The sequence below is a fragment of the Capsicum annuum genome, chromosome 7 (genome assembly GCF_002878395.1).
Source record: "Capsicum annuum cultivar UCD-10X-F1 chromosome 7, UCD10Xv1.1, whole genome shotgun sequence".
In the NCBI taxonomy this organism is placed as follows: domain Eukaryota; kingdom Viridiplantae; phylum Streptophyta; class Magnoliopsida; order Solanales; family Solanaceae; genus Capsicum; species Capsicum annuum.
In genome coordinates, this window is record NC_061117.1 from 157,394,801 (window position 1) to 157,409,164 (window position 14,364).

General features: G+C 35.2%; 1 non-coding gene across 1 annotated transcript; it reads right to left on the reverse strand.

Annotated features, from left to right (window-relative positions):
- Nucleotides 1–13,857: 13,857 nt before the first annotated feature.
- On the reverse strand, nt 13,858–13,963 carry LOC124886259. Its single transcript, XR_007043345.1, has one exon. It is a non-coding gene; the product is annotated as a small nucleolar RNA R71 (small nucleolar RNA).
- Nucleotides 13,964–14,364: the final 401 nt, after the last annotated feature.

The window sequence follows — 14,364 nt, forward strand, 5'->3', positions numbered from 1 at the left end:
CTGATTCACATATATGTCTATGTGCCACATTGTCTTATAATGTAGGTTCAGGTGCTCAGTCCCAGCCTCATCCGTGATTCTTCAAGTACCTTGCCTATGTTTTCTATAGTGGTGAGTCCTCATTGTTCGAGGACCAATCTTTAGATATTTTCTGTATTTGAGAGACTATGTTTTATCTTGAGTTCATTTCGAGTCAGTTGGGGTCCTGTCCTAATGGCTCTCTAGTTTTCAATTCGTAGAGGTTTTGTCAGACTAGTATCATACTTGTGATGTGTTGAGGGTTCGGTATTATGGTTTTATTGAGGTTTCTCTGTATTATGGTCATATGGATCGAGTATTTTTCTCGTATTTCCTTTTATGTGATATGACTATGCGAGTGTTGAGTCTATTTCATCTTGAATTGAGTGTTATTTGTAGAAGCCGGCTCTAAGGGTTAGCTTGGGGCTACTTATAGCCTTAAGCATCGTTTGACATCCCTGGAGACGATTTTGGGTTGCTACAAACTTGGTATCAGAGCCTAAGGTTTCTAAGGAGTCCTAGGAAGTCTGACAAGCTGCTTGAGTAGATTCTTGATTATCGGTGTGTAGCATGCCATATTTATGAGCAAGAGGCTATGAGATATTTTAGTAAAAAGTTGTTTCTTCTTTCAGATTCTATCGTGCCTACAGTTGTCCCTCTTATCTAATGGTCCATGCTCTTCTAATTTTAGAAAATGCCTCTTCGAAGAGCGAATATCCGCAGGAACAATGATGAGCAAACCCCACCTGTTGATTCTTTGAATGAGACGGTGTCCCATGCTGATTTTAGGGCGGCCTTTTAGGCATTAGCCCAAGCGTTCACCGCAAATGTTTGGGCCAATAACCTGGCCCCAGTAGCTAATTAGCAGGGTGGTTATATAGCTGCGACTAGGATTCGTGATTTTATGCAGATGAATCCGCCTGAGTTCTATAGGTCCAAGGCGGACGAGGACCCACAATTGTACTTGGAGGAGGTGAGAAAGATCATTGATATGATGCATGTTTGGGAAAAAAAAATGTTGAGTTGGCATCCTATAGACTGAAGGACATTGCTTATGATTGGGTTGTATTATGGAAGAAGGGTAGAGGTAAAAATGCCACTCCAATGACTTGATAAGTATTCCAAGATGCCTTCGTGAACCAGTTATTTATGCTTGAGATGAGGGAGACAAAGATTGAGGAGTTCATGAACTTAAGGTAGGGCTCCATGACTATTAAGGAGTATTTCTTAAAGTTCAATCAGTTGGCCAAGTACGCTCCTGATTTGATTTCTGACACTTGGGCTAGTATGAGTAAGTTTGTGACCAGTGTTTCTAGGATGATACTGAAGGAGTGTAGGGCTGCGATGTTACATAAGGATATGGATCTAGCTAGGTTGATGATGTATGCCCAACAGATAAAGGTATATAAGATTAGAGAGAGAGAAATAATGAGGGGTAGAAAAAGGTCTAGATCTGAGCAGCATGAGTATAGTCGGCCTAGGTTCCATAGAGGGAGCCACCTTTAGTTTTAGATACGTTCGTTGGTTCCAGTTCCTTCATCAGCTAGTACCCCCACGCCTGGAGGTAGGCAGGAGCAAGGGAGCAGGTCTTTCATGTATGGGTCATAAAATAGTGTTGGCAATAGGCCTAGTTATCCTTCTTGTGCTAAATGTGGTAGGAATCACCTTGGGGAGTGTTTTGAAAATTTAAGGGGTTGTTTTGGTTGTGGCAAGCAGGGCAACAGACTTAGAGATTACCCCCATGCTAGATAGAGATGCCTAAACTTAGGTACAGGCTTCTAGTGCACCAGCACCGGTACTTCATCCCACCCCTGCTCTGGGCACTTCTTTTAGCACTGCTGGCGGTTAGCGCCAGAATAGATTCTATGCCTTACCATCCCGTCGGGAGCTGGAGGATTCCCCTGATGTTGTTATTGGTATACTTCGTGTCTTTTTTCTCGATGTTTATGTGTTGTTGGACCCCAGATCAAATCTCTCTTATATGACCCCACTTGTAGCTGTGAATTTCAAAATGAGTCCCAAAAAAATTCTTAAGCCTTTCCAAGTTTCTACACCAGTAGGGGAGTCTGTTGTTGCTAAACAAGTGTATAGAAATTACCCTGTTACTGTGCTTCATAGAGTCATACTTGCGGATTTGATAGAGTTAGACATGGTGGATTTTGACCTTATTCTGTGTATGGATTGGATTCATTCTTATTATGCATCTATAGATTGTCATACCCATATGGTTAAGTTTTAGTTCCCTGGTAAGCCAGTGTTTGAGTGGCTCGGGAGTTTGGTATCTCCTAAGAGTCATTTTATCTCCTACATCAAATCTAGAAAGTTTATATCCAAAGGTTACATCTATCACCTAGTTAGAGTTAAGGACACTAAGTCCAAGACTCCAACCATCCGGTCGATAGGTATTGTTAATGAGTTTCCAGATGTCTTTCTGAAAGATCTCCCAAAGGTACCTCCCGCTAGAGAGATAGAGTTCAGAATTGACCTTCTTCCTGACACTTGACCTATTTCTATTCTGCCATACTATATAGCACCCATAGAGCTTAAGGAGTTAAAGAAGCAACTCAAAGATCTCTTAGATAAAGGTTTTATTAGGCCCAGTATTTCTCCTTAGGGCGCACCTGTGTTGTTTGTGCGAAAGAAAGAAAGATCTTTGTGTATATGCATTGATTACCGTCAACTGAACAAGGTCACAGTAAAAAATAAGTAAAGATCTTTGTGTATATGCATTGATTATCGTCAACTGAACAAGGTCACAGTAAAAAATAAGTATCCTCTTCCAAGAATTGAGGACCTATTCGATCAGTTACAAGGTGCAAGTTATTTCTCCAAGATAGACCTTATATCCGGTAATCATCAACTTAAGGTGAGGGAATGTGATATTCCAAAGACAGCCTTCTGGACCCGCTATGGTCACTTTGAGTTTCTAGTCATGTATTTAGGGCTAACCAATGCCCCAATAGCCTTCATGAAACTCATGAATCGAGTATTTAAGTAGTACCTTGATATGTTTGTCATTATATTCATTGATGATATCCTTGTGTACTCCCGTGATGAGAATGACCATGTGAATCATATAAAATTGTTTTGCAAACTCTTATAGATCACTAGTTGTTCGGCAAATTCAGTAAGTGTGAATTTTGGCTAAGGTCTGTAGCCTTTCTGGGTCATGTTGTTTTGGCCGAAGGTATTAGAGTTGATCCCCTAAAGACAGAAGTTGTGAAAAATTAGCCTAGACCTATCTCTCCATCCGACATTAGGAGTTTCTTAGGTATAACAGGCTATTACCGTCATTTTGTTGAGGGTTTCTCTTCCATTGCATCTCCTATGTCCCGGTTAGCCTAAAAAAAGTTAAATTCCAGTAGTCTGATTCTTGTGAGAAGAGTTTTCAGGAGTTGAAGAATCGACTCACTTTAGCCCCTGTGTTGACTTTACCTGATGGTACTGATAGTTTTGTGGTGTATTCTGATGCCTCTAGAGTTGGTTTGGGTTGTGTGTTGATGCAGAGAGGTAAGGTTATAGCCTATGCCTCTAGATAGTTAAAGCCACATGAAAAGAACTAGCCAACCCATGATCTTGAGTTAGCTGCTGTAGTATTTACATTAAAAATCTAGAGACACTATCTTTATGGTGTCCATGCTGATGTGTTCACTGATCATAAGAGCCTGCAGTATGTGTTCACCCAGAAGGAGTTGAATCTTAGGTAGAGGAGGTGGTTGGAGTTGTTGAAAGATTATGATATGAGTGTATTGTGTCACCCGGGCAAGGCCAATGTAGTGGCGGACGCCCTTAGCAGATTATCTATGGATAGTGTTGCACATATTGAGGAGGGTAAGAGAGAGTTAGCTCATGATGTGCATTGTCTAGCTAGGTTGGGTGTTAGATTTCTTGATTCAGCAGAGGGGAGTACGTTGGTGCAGAGTAGTTCCAAATCCTCTTTAGTTTCGAAAGTGAAGGAGAAGAAAGATAGAGACCCTAGTTTGGTCAAATTAAAAGAGTCAGTTAAGGACCAAAAGGTAGAGGTTTTCTCCCAAGGGGGAGATGGTGTGTTGAGACTGCATGGTAGGTTATATGTCCCATGTGTTGATGAATTAAGGTAGAGGATTATAGCTGAAGTGCTTGGCGCACGTTATTCTATTCATCCCGACACTACCAAGATGTACTGCGATTTGTGGGAATTCTATTGGTGGAATGGTATGAAGAAGGATATAGACGAGTTTGTAGCGAGGTGTGTAACGTGTTAACAGGTTAAGGTAGAGCACCAAAGGCCGGGTGGTGTGATGCAAGAGTTTGGTATACCCACTTAGAAGTGGGAGATAGTGAATATGGACTTCGTGACCGAGTTGCCTCTTTCGTGACGTCATCATGATTCCATTTGGGTTGTTGTGGATAGGTTGACTAAGTCCATACATTTCTTGCTCGTGCACACATCTTATACGACTGAGGATTATGCTAAAGTGTATATCCGGGAGTTGATCAGGCTATTTGGAGTTCCCTTGTCTATCATTTCGGATAGGGTTAGTCAATTTACTTCCCAGTTTTGGAGGGCGTTTCAGCAGGGTCTTGGCACCAAAATTCTTTTGAGTTTCGTGTTTCACCAGCAGATAGATAGTCAGGCTGAGAGGACCATTTAGACCCTAGAAGATATGTTGAGGGTGTGCGCTCTTAATTTCAAAAGTAGTTGGGATGAGCATTTTCCATTGATAGAGTTTGGCTACAATAATAGTTTCCGTGCTAGCATTGAGATGGCACCGTTTGAGGCTTTGTACGGTAGGAGGTGTAAATCACCCAGAGGTTGGTTTGAAGTGAGTGAAGCTATCGTGTGTGGGCCTGATGCAGTGTTTGAAGCTATGGATAAAGTTAAGTTGACTAGAGAAAGTTTGAAGACCACTCAGAGTCGTCAAAAGTCTTATGCAGATGTGAGGAGGAGAGATCTTGAGTTTGGGGTGGGTGATTTGGTGTACTTGATGATTCCACCTATGAAAGGGGTGAAAATATTTGGTAAGAAGGGGAAGCCGAGTCCTCGTTATGTTGGCCTGTATAGAGTCTTGAGCCGTGTTGGTAAAGTGTCGTATGAGGTTGAGTTGCCCTCAGAATTGGTAGCCGTTCATCCTATCTTTCATGTCTCCATGCTCCAGAAGCATATAGTGATTCTATTGTGGTTAATCCTTCAGAGAGTGCTGAGATTTAGGATAGTCTTTTCTTTGATGAAATTCCTATTGAGATCCTAGACTTTCAAGTCCGTAGGCTGAGGAAAAAAGAGGTTTCCTTGGTCAAGGTGTTGTGGCGGAACCAATTTGTTGAGGGTGCTACTTGGGAGGTGGAAGTAGACATGCGAGCAAAGTACCCGAACCTCTTTTCCACAGGTTCAGACTAAGCCGAAGGTACTATTCTTCCTTAATTCATCCCTTCTAGTCTAAAGTTCAGCTATACATCTATCCTTGTATGAGTTCTTTCATTGTCCACAGTATTCATGAGTTTAGAAAGGTCTTGAGCCATTTAGAAATTGTTTCAGCTATGTGTGCTCTATTTCTCATGTCCTTTATCTAACTAGCGACATTCGAGGATGAGTTTTTCCAAGGGGGAGATATTGTAAGACCCCGCAAAGTTCCCTCGTAGTTTGAGCCTTAGGGCATGTCGAGTGAGGCATGATTTCGGCCCGAAAAGATTGAGAAGTGGCTTCCTAAGTGAGTATCGTGTTAACCATAAAGAATTTCCCTAATTTAGACTTTCTATCACGTAGGAAATCTGATAAGCTTTCCATCGATATAAGATTTTCCCAAATCCGATACCCAGGTAAGAGTTATGGCTAATTTAAGACCTAGTCATAAAATTGTGTCATTTTAGCATTTGGCGCATTGCGGAGAGGGTCGATTTGACAATTGTCAAATTCCAATGGAACTCGGCGATGTTGGCGCATCGTGCTGAGGTTCCAGGTCCCGAACAGTGGAAAAATGTGATGGCTCCACGTCTCGGTGACTCCCAGTTTACCAATTGTCAATTTTCAGTGAGCCATCACGATAAGTGACGCATCGTGGTGACCCCTTAAATCGGGTTCCCAGTTCAATTTTTCCAGCTTCATACAGATGTTAAAAGGGGCATTTTGGACTTTTTTCAAGCCTATAAAACCGTGCAAACACCAAATCAAAGTCATTTGCAAGCATCCTATGAGTTTTTTCTCAAGTTTTCTCTCATAAAAAACCCTAAGTATCCAAAACCTCTTCCAAGAATCTCAATAATCCACCATGAATTTTCTAAATTGAGTCAACATTCAAGGTTCCCAAGTCAAGGGCCTCCAGAACCCTCATTCATGACTACAAATAGAGTTCCAAAAATGAGAGTTCATCCAAAGCTTCTAATTCAAGGTATGTGGGATTTTGAACAGGGTAACCCTTTTACCCTTATGCCCAAAAGGCTTATTTACATCATGAATTTCCTGAAATCTATGAGGTTTTTACATGAATTTGAATTGGGGTTTTTTCACCCATTATTATTGAATGCATTATCTTGATATTTCCCATGAATTAAGAGTCAAATGGCGTGATTTCTGCATGTTTTATTGAGAATTTATAGCTTAGTATAAACCCCATGATTTTACTCCTTGGGAAGCTAATATTTGCAACGTTGAGATATTGAAGCATATGACTATATTGAGATTTTGAGATAAATTGCTGAAATTCTCAGATTTTCACATGATTTATGAATCTATATGCTATATATTATGCTTTTGATAAGCTTTAACTTGAGATTGAATTATGGGTTAGCAAACCCTATTTGAGATTTGTAAAGTTATGAACTCTTGTGCTATAAGCGCCCATGATTTGAGTATTTTGAGATGATTGAGAAATGAATTGACCTAATGGTCTGAAAGCTTTGAAATCCACTTCATCATATGAGATTATCGATTTGATTTTTGGGTTCGTGGTGAACCATGAGATTATTCTAAAAGTAGATTTTTATGACATGAGCGCAGATAGTCTAAAGGGAGTAGTACTTAGCACCTGGCGGGTAAGTCACTATGGTTTCTTACCCCAAAACTATGTGCCACCATAGGTTGGGCCTGAGGCCGGGTTTATGATGATTATGATTGGGCCCGAGGATGAGTTTTGTTTAGTGATCACTAGACTTAGGTTATACTCCCTGGCAAGAGTATAACGCTCCTCCCCAACGTGGGGTCTCCTTCTTAGGATGACGAAACATTGGACTCCATATAGATAGCATGGTTTATGTCAATTACGAGAACCTCCCTTGCCCTTTTAAAACTTCAAAATTTGATACTTATTTTCCCTTTCTATGAGTTATTTTCCTAAATGGTGGAATTGCAAAGTTGTTCCCTAATTAAAGTGCTTCCTTGAGGAAGGTAATTTCCCTAAATGAAAGTATCTTCCCTTGATATAGTACTTTTCATAAAGCTTTGAGATAAGTTATTTCCTTGAGCTAGAATACTTTTTCGTTTGAGATAGAATGATTTTCCTAAAGCTTAAAATGAGATATTTTCCTAAGGTGAATGAAATACCTGCAAATATGTTTCCAAGTCATATGATTCCGAATTCCAAGTATATGAGCTCTAAATAATTATGAAATATTGAGCATTGAAGAGGTTTTACTCTCCATGAGAAATATGCATGAGTTGAAAGTACTGTTCAAAGTCCCTTAGTCTTTGGGTATTAAGAATAAGGGAAGATTTTTGATTTTAAGGTTAAAGAGAGATGACTCACGAGATTTGTGTTACATGCCTCATTCTACATGATTTATGAGCTTTATATTTTATACTTGTTCAAGCTATGTGAGTTGTCTTATTTTGCATATATGATTTGATTGAAGAAGATCGGTACTATTTTTATACATATGCATTCACCCCTGCATACTCAATACATTCCAAAGTACTGATTCACATATATATCTATGTGCTACATTGTCTTATAATGTAGGTTCAGGTTCTTAGTCCCAACCTCATCCATGATTCTTTGAGTACCTTGCCTACGTTTTCTACAGTGGTGAGTCCTCATGGTTCGAGGACCGATCTTCAGATATTTTCTGTATTTGAGAGACTATGTTTTATCTTCAGTTCATTTTGAGTCAGTTACGGATCTATCCCAACGGCTTTCTAGTTTTTGATTCGTAGAGGTTTTGTCAGACTAGTATCATACTTGTGATGTGTCGAGGGTTCGATATTGAGGTTTTGTTAAGGTTTATCTGTATTGTGGTCATACGGACCGAGTATCTTTCCCGTATTTCCTTTCATGTGATATGACTATGCGAGTGTTGAGTCTATTTTTTCTTAAAATGAGTATTATTGGTAGAAATCGGCTCTAAGGGTTAGCTTGGGGCTACTTGTAGCCTTAAGCACCGTCTAACGTCCCGGGAGACGATTTTGGGTTGTTACATTTTTCCTCTTAGTATTTCACTATGGTTTCTTACTATGAAAGTTGCTGATCTGTGTCTTGATTTGGATCTTCTAATTAGCCCTAATTCTAGTAGCTCTTTTATTTGTATTTCAAAATCTTTAAGGTCTTCATTTGTAGCTTCTATAGATTCTGTTTTTATAGTATATTTTGGATTAATTGTTTCTAATTTATAGGTAATTTGATTGGAGTCCCAATGTTGCAGGAGTTTCTCTCCAATTATCTCTAGTTTGTCTAGGATTTGTATTATTTTATCTAGGTCTTTTTGATCTTTAATTACTCTTATCTGTTGCATACCTTTCCTAAAACTGTATAATTCTGTTTCTAGTTCTATTAATGTATAGTCTTTTTCTATTTTTTCTTCCATCAATAGATCTTGTAATTCTTCATACATTGTTACCTTATCATTACAAGTACAATTTTCTCCTTTATTACATTCTATAGTTTTTTCCAGTTTTATTTGATCATTTGAGCTTTCGATTCTTTCTTCTATCTCATCTTTAAGGAAATGATATTTAGCTAGCAAAGGTTGTGTCTATACTGGTGAGTGGGTACTATTACTTGCGAAAATTACCCAATATTTGGTAACCAAACATCCTCTATTATTTTGCATCATGAAATCTAATCCTAACACAAAGTCTTCTTTTATGTTTAAATCTCTAACTAGTATTTCATTGAGTGTATATTATGGTTGGTAGAATTTTTCACAAGTATTAATAAAACTTACCTTTGCTTTTGGTATATAGTCTGTATAGGTATTATGGGTTCCGTCCATTTGCATGGATAGTTGAGTTTTTGGCAATTTTTTAATTAGTTTTGATGGTAAAATTCTACTATTTAAAATGCTTTTTGTACATCCTGAATCAACTATAGCTAATGTCCGGAACTCATTGTCTTGAAGTTTTACTCTTGCTAAAACTTTGACTGTACTTATCTTCTTTTCTTCATTACATATCATTCCTTCAAATGATATATTCATTGATTTTTTTGGTTTAACTTTATTATTTTCGACAGATGTATTTAATAATTCTACCTCTACTAAGTTTTCTTATCTAATTATCTCTTTACTGTACACTCTTATTTCTAATCTTTTTAGTCTTTCTTTTAATTCTAATATTCTCTCTTCTGTTGTTCTAGTTATTGGTTCCTTGTTGTAAAATTTATTTAAATTATTTGTTGATTTTGGAGTTTCTAAGATTTCTAAGGTCTTTCCTTTACATTTTATGCATCTTTCCTTGTAACATTTCCTATATTTTTCCCTTTTGTTTTTCCTTGGAAACCACTTACAAAAACAACATTGGTTACTATCTAATCCTTTTCCTTCTTCAAATTCATGTTCACATTCTTCTATTAGATTTACTAAATCATAATAGTCATAGTTTGTCTTTTCTAATCCTATTTCATTTATAAATTTCTCTTCTCCAGAATCTGAAGAATCAGATTTATTTATTTCCTTTCAAACACATCCATACTCCTAATAGAGTATATACTTTCATTATCTGACATATATTCATCTACATTTATCAAATTTTCATTTACATCTTCTATTAATTGTGCATTCCTTGATCTATTATTATTATTTTTGGACAAGTATTTGCTAAGTGCTCTATACTTCCGCAGTTAAAACATTCTAATTTATTTTTGTAGGTTCTACCGGTGTTATATTTTCTTACATGTTTATTCTTATATAGGTATGGCTTCCTTGCATTTGATCTTCTTAAGTAATATTTCTTCCTAGGGTGATAGTCTTTTTTATATGCATTTTCCCCATTTTTTCTTCTTTTTTCTATTTTTTCCTACATTTATTTTTTTCGTTTCTTTCTTTTTGTTTTTTTCTCTCTTTAATCTCTAACTTCTATTTCTCTTTCTTTTTTTTTCTTCTTTGATTTTTTTATTTTCTTTTTTGTACTTATTTACTTTATTATTTTTTATTCTATTTTATATTTTTTGTATTTTCAAAAAATATGACTATTCGAGCACAAGTCATGGATGATAACATAAATACCACAATTGTTTATCGTATTTATAGTCACACCTCCATTTATATTTTTGTATTTATTGATACAACTGTATTTGTATTTGTATTTTAAATTTCGCACTTGTATTTATATTTTATAGTTCACATTTGTATTTGTATTTAATAGTTCACACTTGTATTTGTATTTGTTAGTTTGCGCCATCATTTATATTTTATATAATTCACACTTGTATTTTAAAGAATTATTTTGTATTTATATTTGTATTTTATAATTGATTGCATATTATATTGGATTATATTTGTATTATGATTTTATTGTGTTTGTATATTTAGATTATATTTGGATTATACTTATATTTGTATTCTGTTTTCTTCATTACCTTTTTATTTTTAAGAAATTATTTTGTATTTGTATTTGTAAGTTGATTACATATTGTATTTAGTCGTGACTATGTACAATGTATCATTTGTGTTTGTATACAAACAAGTAAGTACATTAATTGTATTTTCTTGATTCTAAAATATATAAATATGTAATGTATCATTTGATACAAATGTACCATTTTGTATTTGTATATCAAAATTATCATTCATATTTGTAAATAAACAAATATCACTTGATACAAATACAATGACAAACAAATAAAACAAATGCTTTTATAAATACAAATACAATATGTGTTTGTATAGAAATTTGAGTTGTATTTATTTGTATCAATAAATACAACTTGTACCAATAAATACAAATAAGTATTCGTGGAAAGAAAATTAATCATTCCTTTTTAATAATTAAAAAATACAAATAATAGTTTACATTTGTATTTATATGTTATAGATCGCATTTGTATTTGTATTTTATAGTTCACATCGTATTTATATGTTATAGTTCGCATTTGTATTTGTATTTTATAGTTCGCACTTGTATTTGTATGTTATAGTTTACATTTGTATTTGTATTTTATAGTTCGTACTTGTATTTGAGGTTGCTAGTTCACACAAATGAAAAGAAGGAGAAAAACTAAAAAGAAAAAAAAGAGAGAGAAAAAATGAGAGAAAAAGGAGGAAAAATGAGAGAAAAAATACAAAAAAAAAGGAGAGTAATAGAAAACAAGAAAAAAATACAAAAAATAAAAAGAGAAAAAAGAAAAAAATGAAGGAGAAAAAATACAAAAAAAGAAGAAGAAAAATAAAAGGAGAAAAATGAATAAAAAATAAAAAGAAAAAATTAAAAAGTGAAAAAATAAAAAATAAAGAGAAAGCAACAAAAAAAAGGAAAAGAAAAACTAAAGAAAAAAACTGAAAAAGAAAAAAGAAAAAGAAAATAATAGAAAATAGAAAAAGAGAGAAAATACATGAGAAAGACTATGAATTGTAATTAGGAATAATTAATAGGCAAGAGGGTGCTATGAATTGTAATTAATTAAAAATTAGGCTTTAAGTGGTAATAAAAGCCCAATAATAGATAATCCAGATAATTTTTTCAATAAATAATGCATTTAAAGATATTATTTTGGTAAAATTTTCTATTGCATAATTCAATATAGTGGGTTGCATTGAATATGCATCAAAGCAGTCTATATTAGAGCTCGTTTATGATTTTTTACACTTAAAAATCATAATTTAGATTTTTACCTTATGATTTTTAACTTAAAAGTTAAGTTTTTTAAAATCCAACACTACATTAGTCTTCTAAAAACCCTCACATGCTCTCATTTTCTATTCTCTCCATCTTCAAAACTGATCTTACCTGCTAATTAATATTGTCATATTGGTGGAATTCTAATTTCATGTTGTAATCTATGTTCTTTTATTTTTAATTAATTGATTGTTTTTCTTAAAAGCTAAATTTTACCTTTTCTAGGTTTAAGAGGTGAAATTTTGAGTTGCATGATCTTTTGCTTTATATAAATTTTAAGAGTAATGCCCATACTCTATAAAACTTGACTATAATTTGGCAGGAGAAACAAAAATCTGTGAGACGGAAAGTACTGGAAAAATTAAATTTACTGAATACACACATATGTGTTCACTAAATTTAATGGATTTTGTTGTTTTATAAATTCACTTATATTACAGTTTATATTATTTTTGTTCAAATGCGTTTTTCTCGGTGGGGTTTCCAAAAAATTGATCTTTTATTTGTATACTACATATTAGAGGCCCCATTTTGGGTTAATGTAGTAGCTAGGTCAGCATCAGAAGACAATGTTTCAAATCCAAACCAGCACAAGATATTCCTCAGGTTGTCTGCGGTTCTTAAAAATAATTGATACTAATGCCATCGTGGAACTTGCTGAGTAAAAGGTTGCCCTTTTTGATGTTATTTCAATCTCTTTCCCAGTGCGGTAGTTTAATTGAGTATGATAAAATAGTTCACATATTAACCAACACTTGTTTTCTTACTGTTTTCCTTTGTGCTGGTGACAACTTTGTAACTAAAGTAGGAAAAAGGAAAAAGAAAGAGCAAGTCTGGCTAGAAAGGTAGAAAGCATCTGATGAAGTCTTTAGATGCTGTTATCATAAGTGGCGGGCATTGTCAGTTATATACAGTACCTGCTAGACCCGAGGATGAGTCTTTAGATACTGTTGTCATAGGTATGATTCTGGTGTGCAGTTGGCCCTTGCTTTATTTGATTCGGGATCCACTTATTGTTATATATTTGCTTATTATGCTCCATAGTTAGAGTTATCTTAGGATTTATTATCTGTCCCATTGTGTGTATCTACTCCATGGGTGATTCTTTAGTAGCGGATTGGGTTTTCAGATCATGTGTTGTGATTGTTAGAGATGTTGATGCAATAAGTTGTTGGCATCATTTCTAGGGACTTGAAAAATTAACAACTCTCTAATTTTTAGTTTTACTATTCTGTTTGATAAGTGCTGACAACTTGATCTTAGCAACTAAATTTGAAGGTACTTTTGGGAATCTAAAGCAAGTCGGCAAGGACGAAGGGATTGGGTGAAACACATCTCAAACTTTAGTGAAGCTTTCACTAATTGAGGAGAGAAACATTACTTCTCTATACAATCCTACAAGTTCAACAAGGTCAGACCATTTCTTAGTCATACATGACACAAAACAAGCAACCCATTGGACAGTGCGTGAAGTGGCAATCCCACTTGCAATTAATGTTTCCTCCAGCATTCTCAAACTAGATGTAGGAGTTTGATTTGGGCTGAACCAGAACATGGTGCAATTATTGCACAACAACAAACAGTTCACAAGCTTGTCACATGAGGATCCATAGATTCACCTACAAAACTTCTTCGAGATTAGTAACACCTTTATTACTAGCGGAGTCTCCACAAATTATGTGAGACACACACTCTTTCCATTCTTACTATTGGGGGAAGCAAAAAATTGGTTAAAGGTAGAACCTTTAAACTCAATCACAACTTAGGAAGATTTGGCAAAGAAGTTCCTCATCTTACTCTTTCCCTCTGCCAAAACTACAAGGTTGAGGAGTGAGATCTTAAGTTTCAAGCAAAAGCCATACAAAAATTCTATCATGCATGGGAGATATTTAATTCCCTTCTCAGAGATTGCCCACATCAACATATCAATAAGGTATTAGCTCATACTTTTGTTGAATGCCTTGACTATAACATAAAATTTTGGTAGATTTAGCTATAGGTGGTTAGGCTCTGGAGAAAAATTATGTTGAGTTATACACTTTGCTAAATTAAATTACACAAGGTAATCTAGAGCGGTAGGGTGATATATCCAGAAGTGTGATGAAAAAGCCTGCAGGTATGTTTTTGGTTGATAGTGTCACAAAATTAGCTATACAGTTAGCCTTTTCTTAAAACCAGATAATGACACAATTCAATAAATTATGTGTAACTTAACCTTAAGCCCAGGTCCATTCAATTCAATAGGGTCAAACTTGGTGTGAAATTTATGGTAGTAGTGGTCACTCTACAAACTTATGTAGAGCAAATTTGGAGTCAGTAAATTTTAT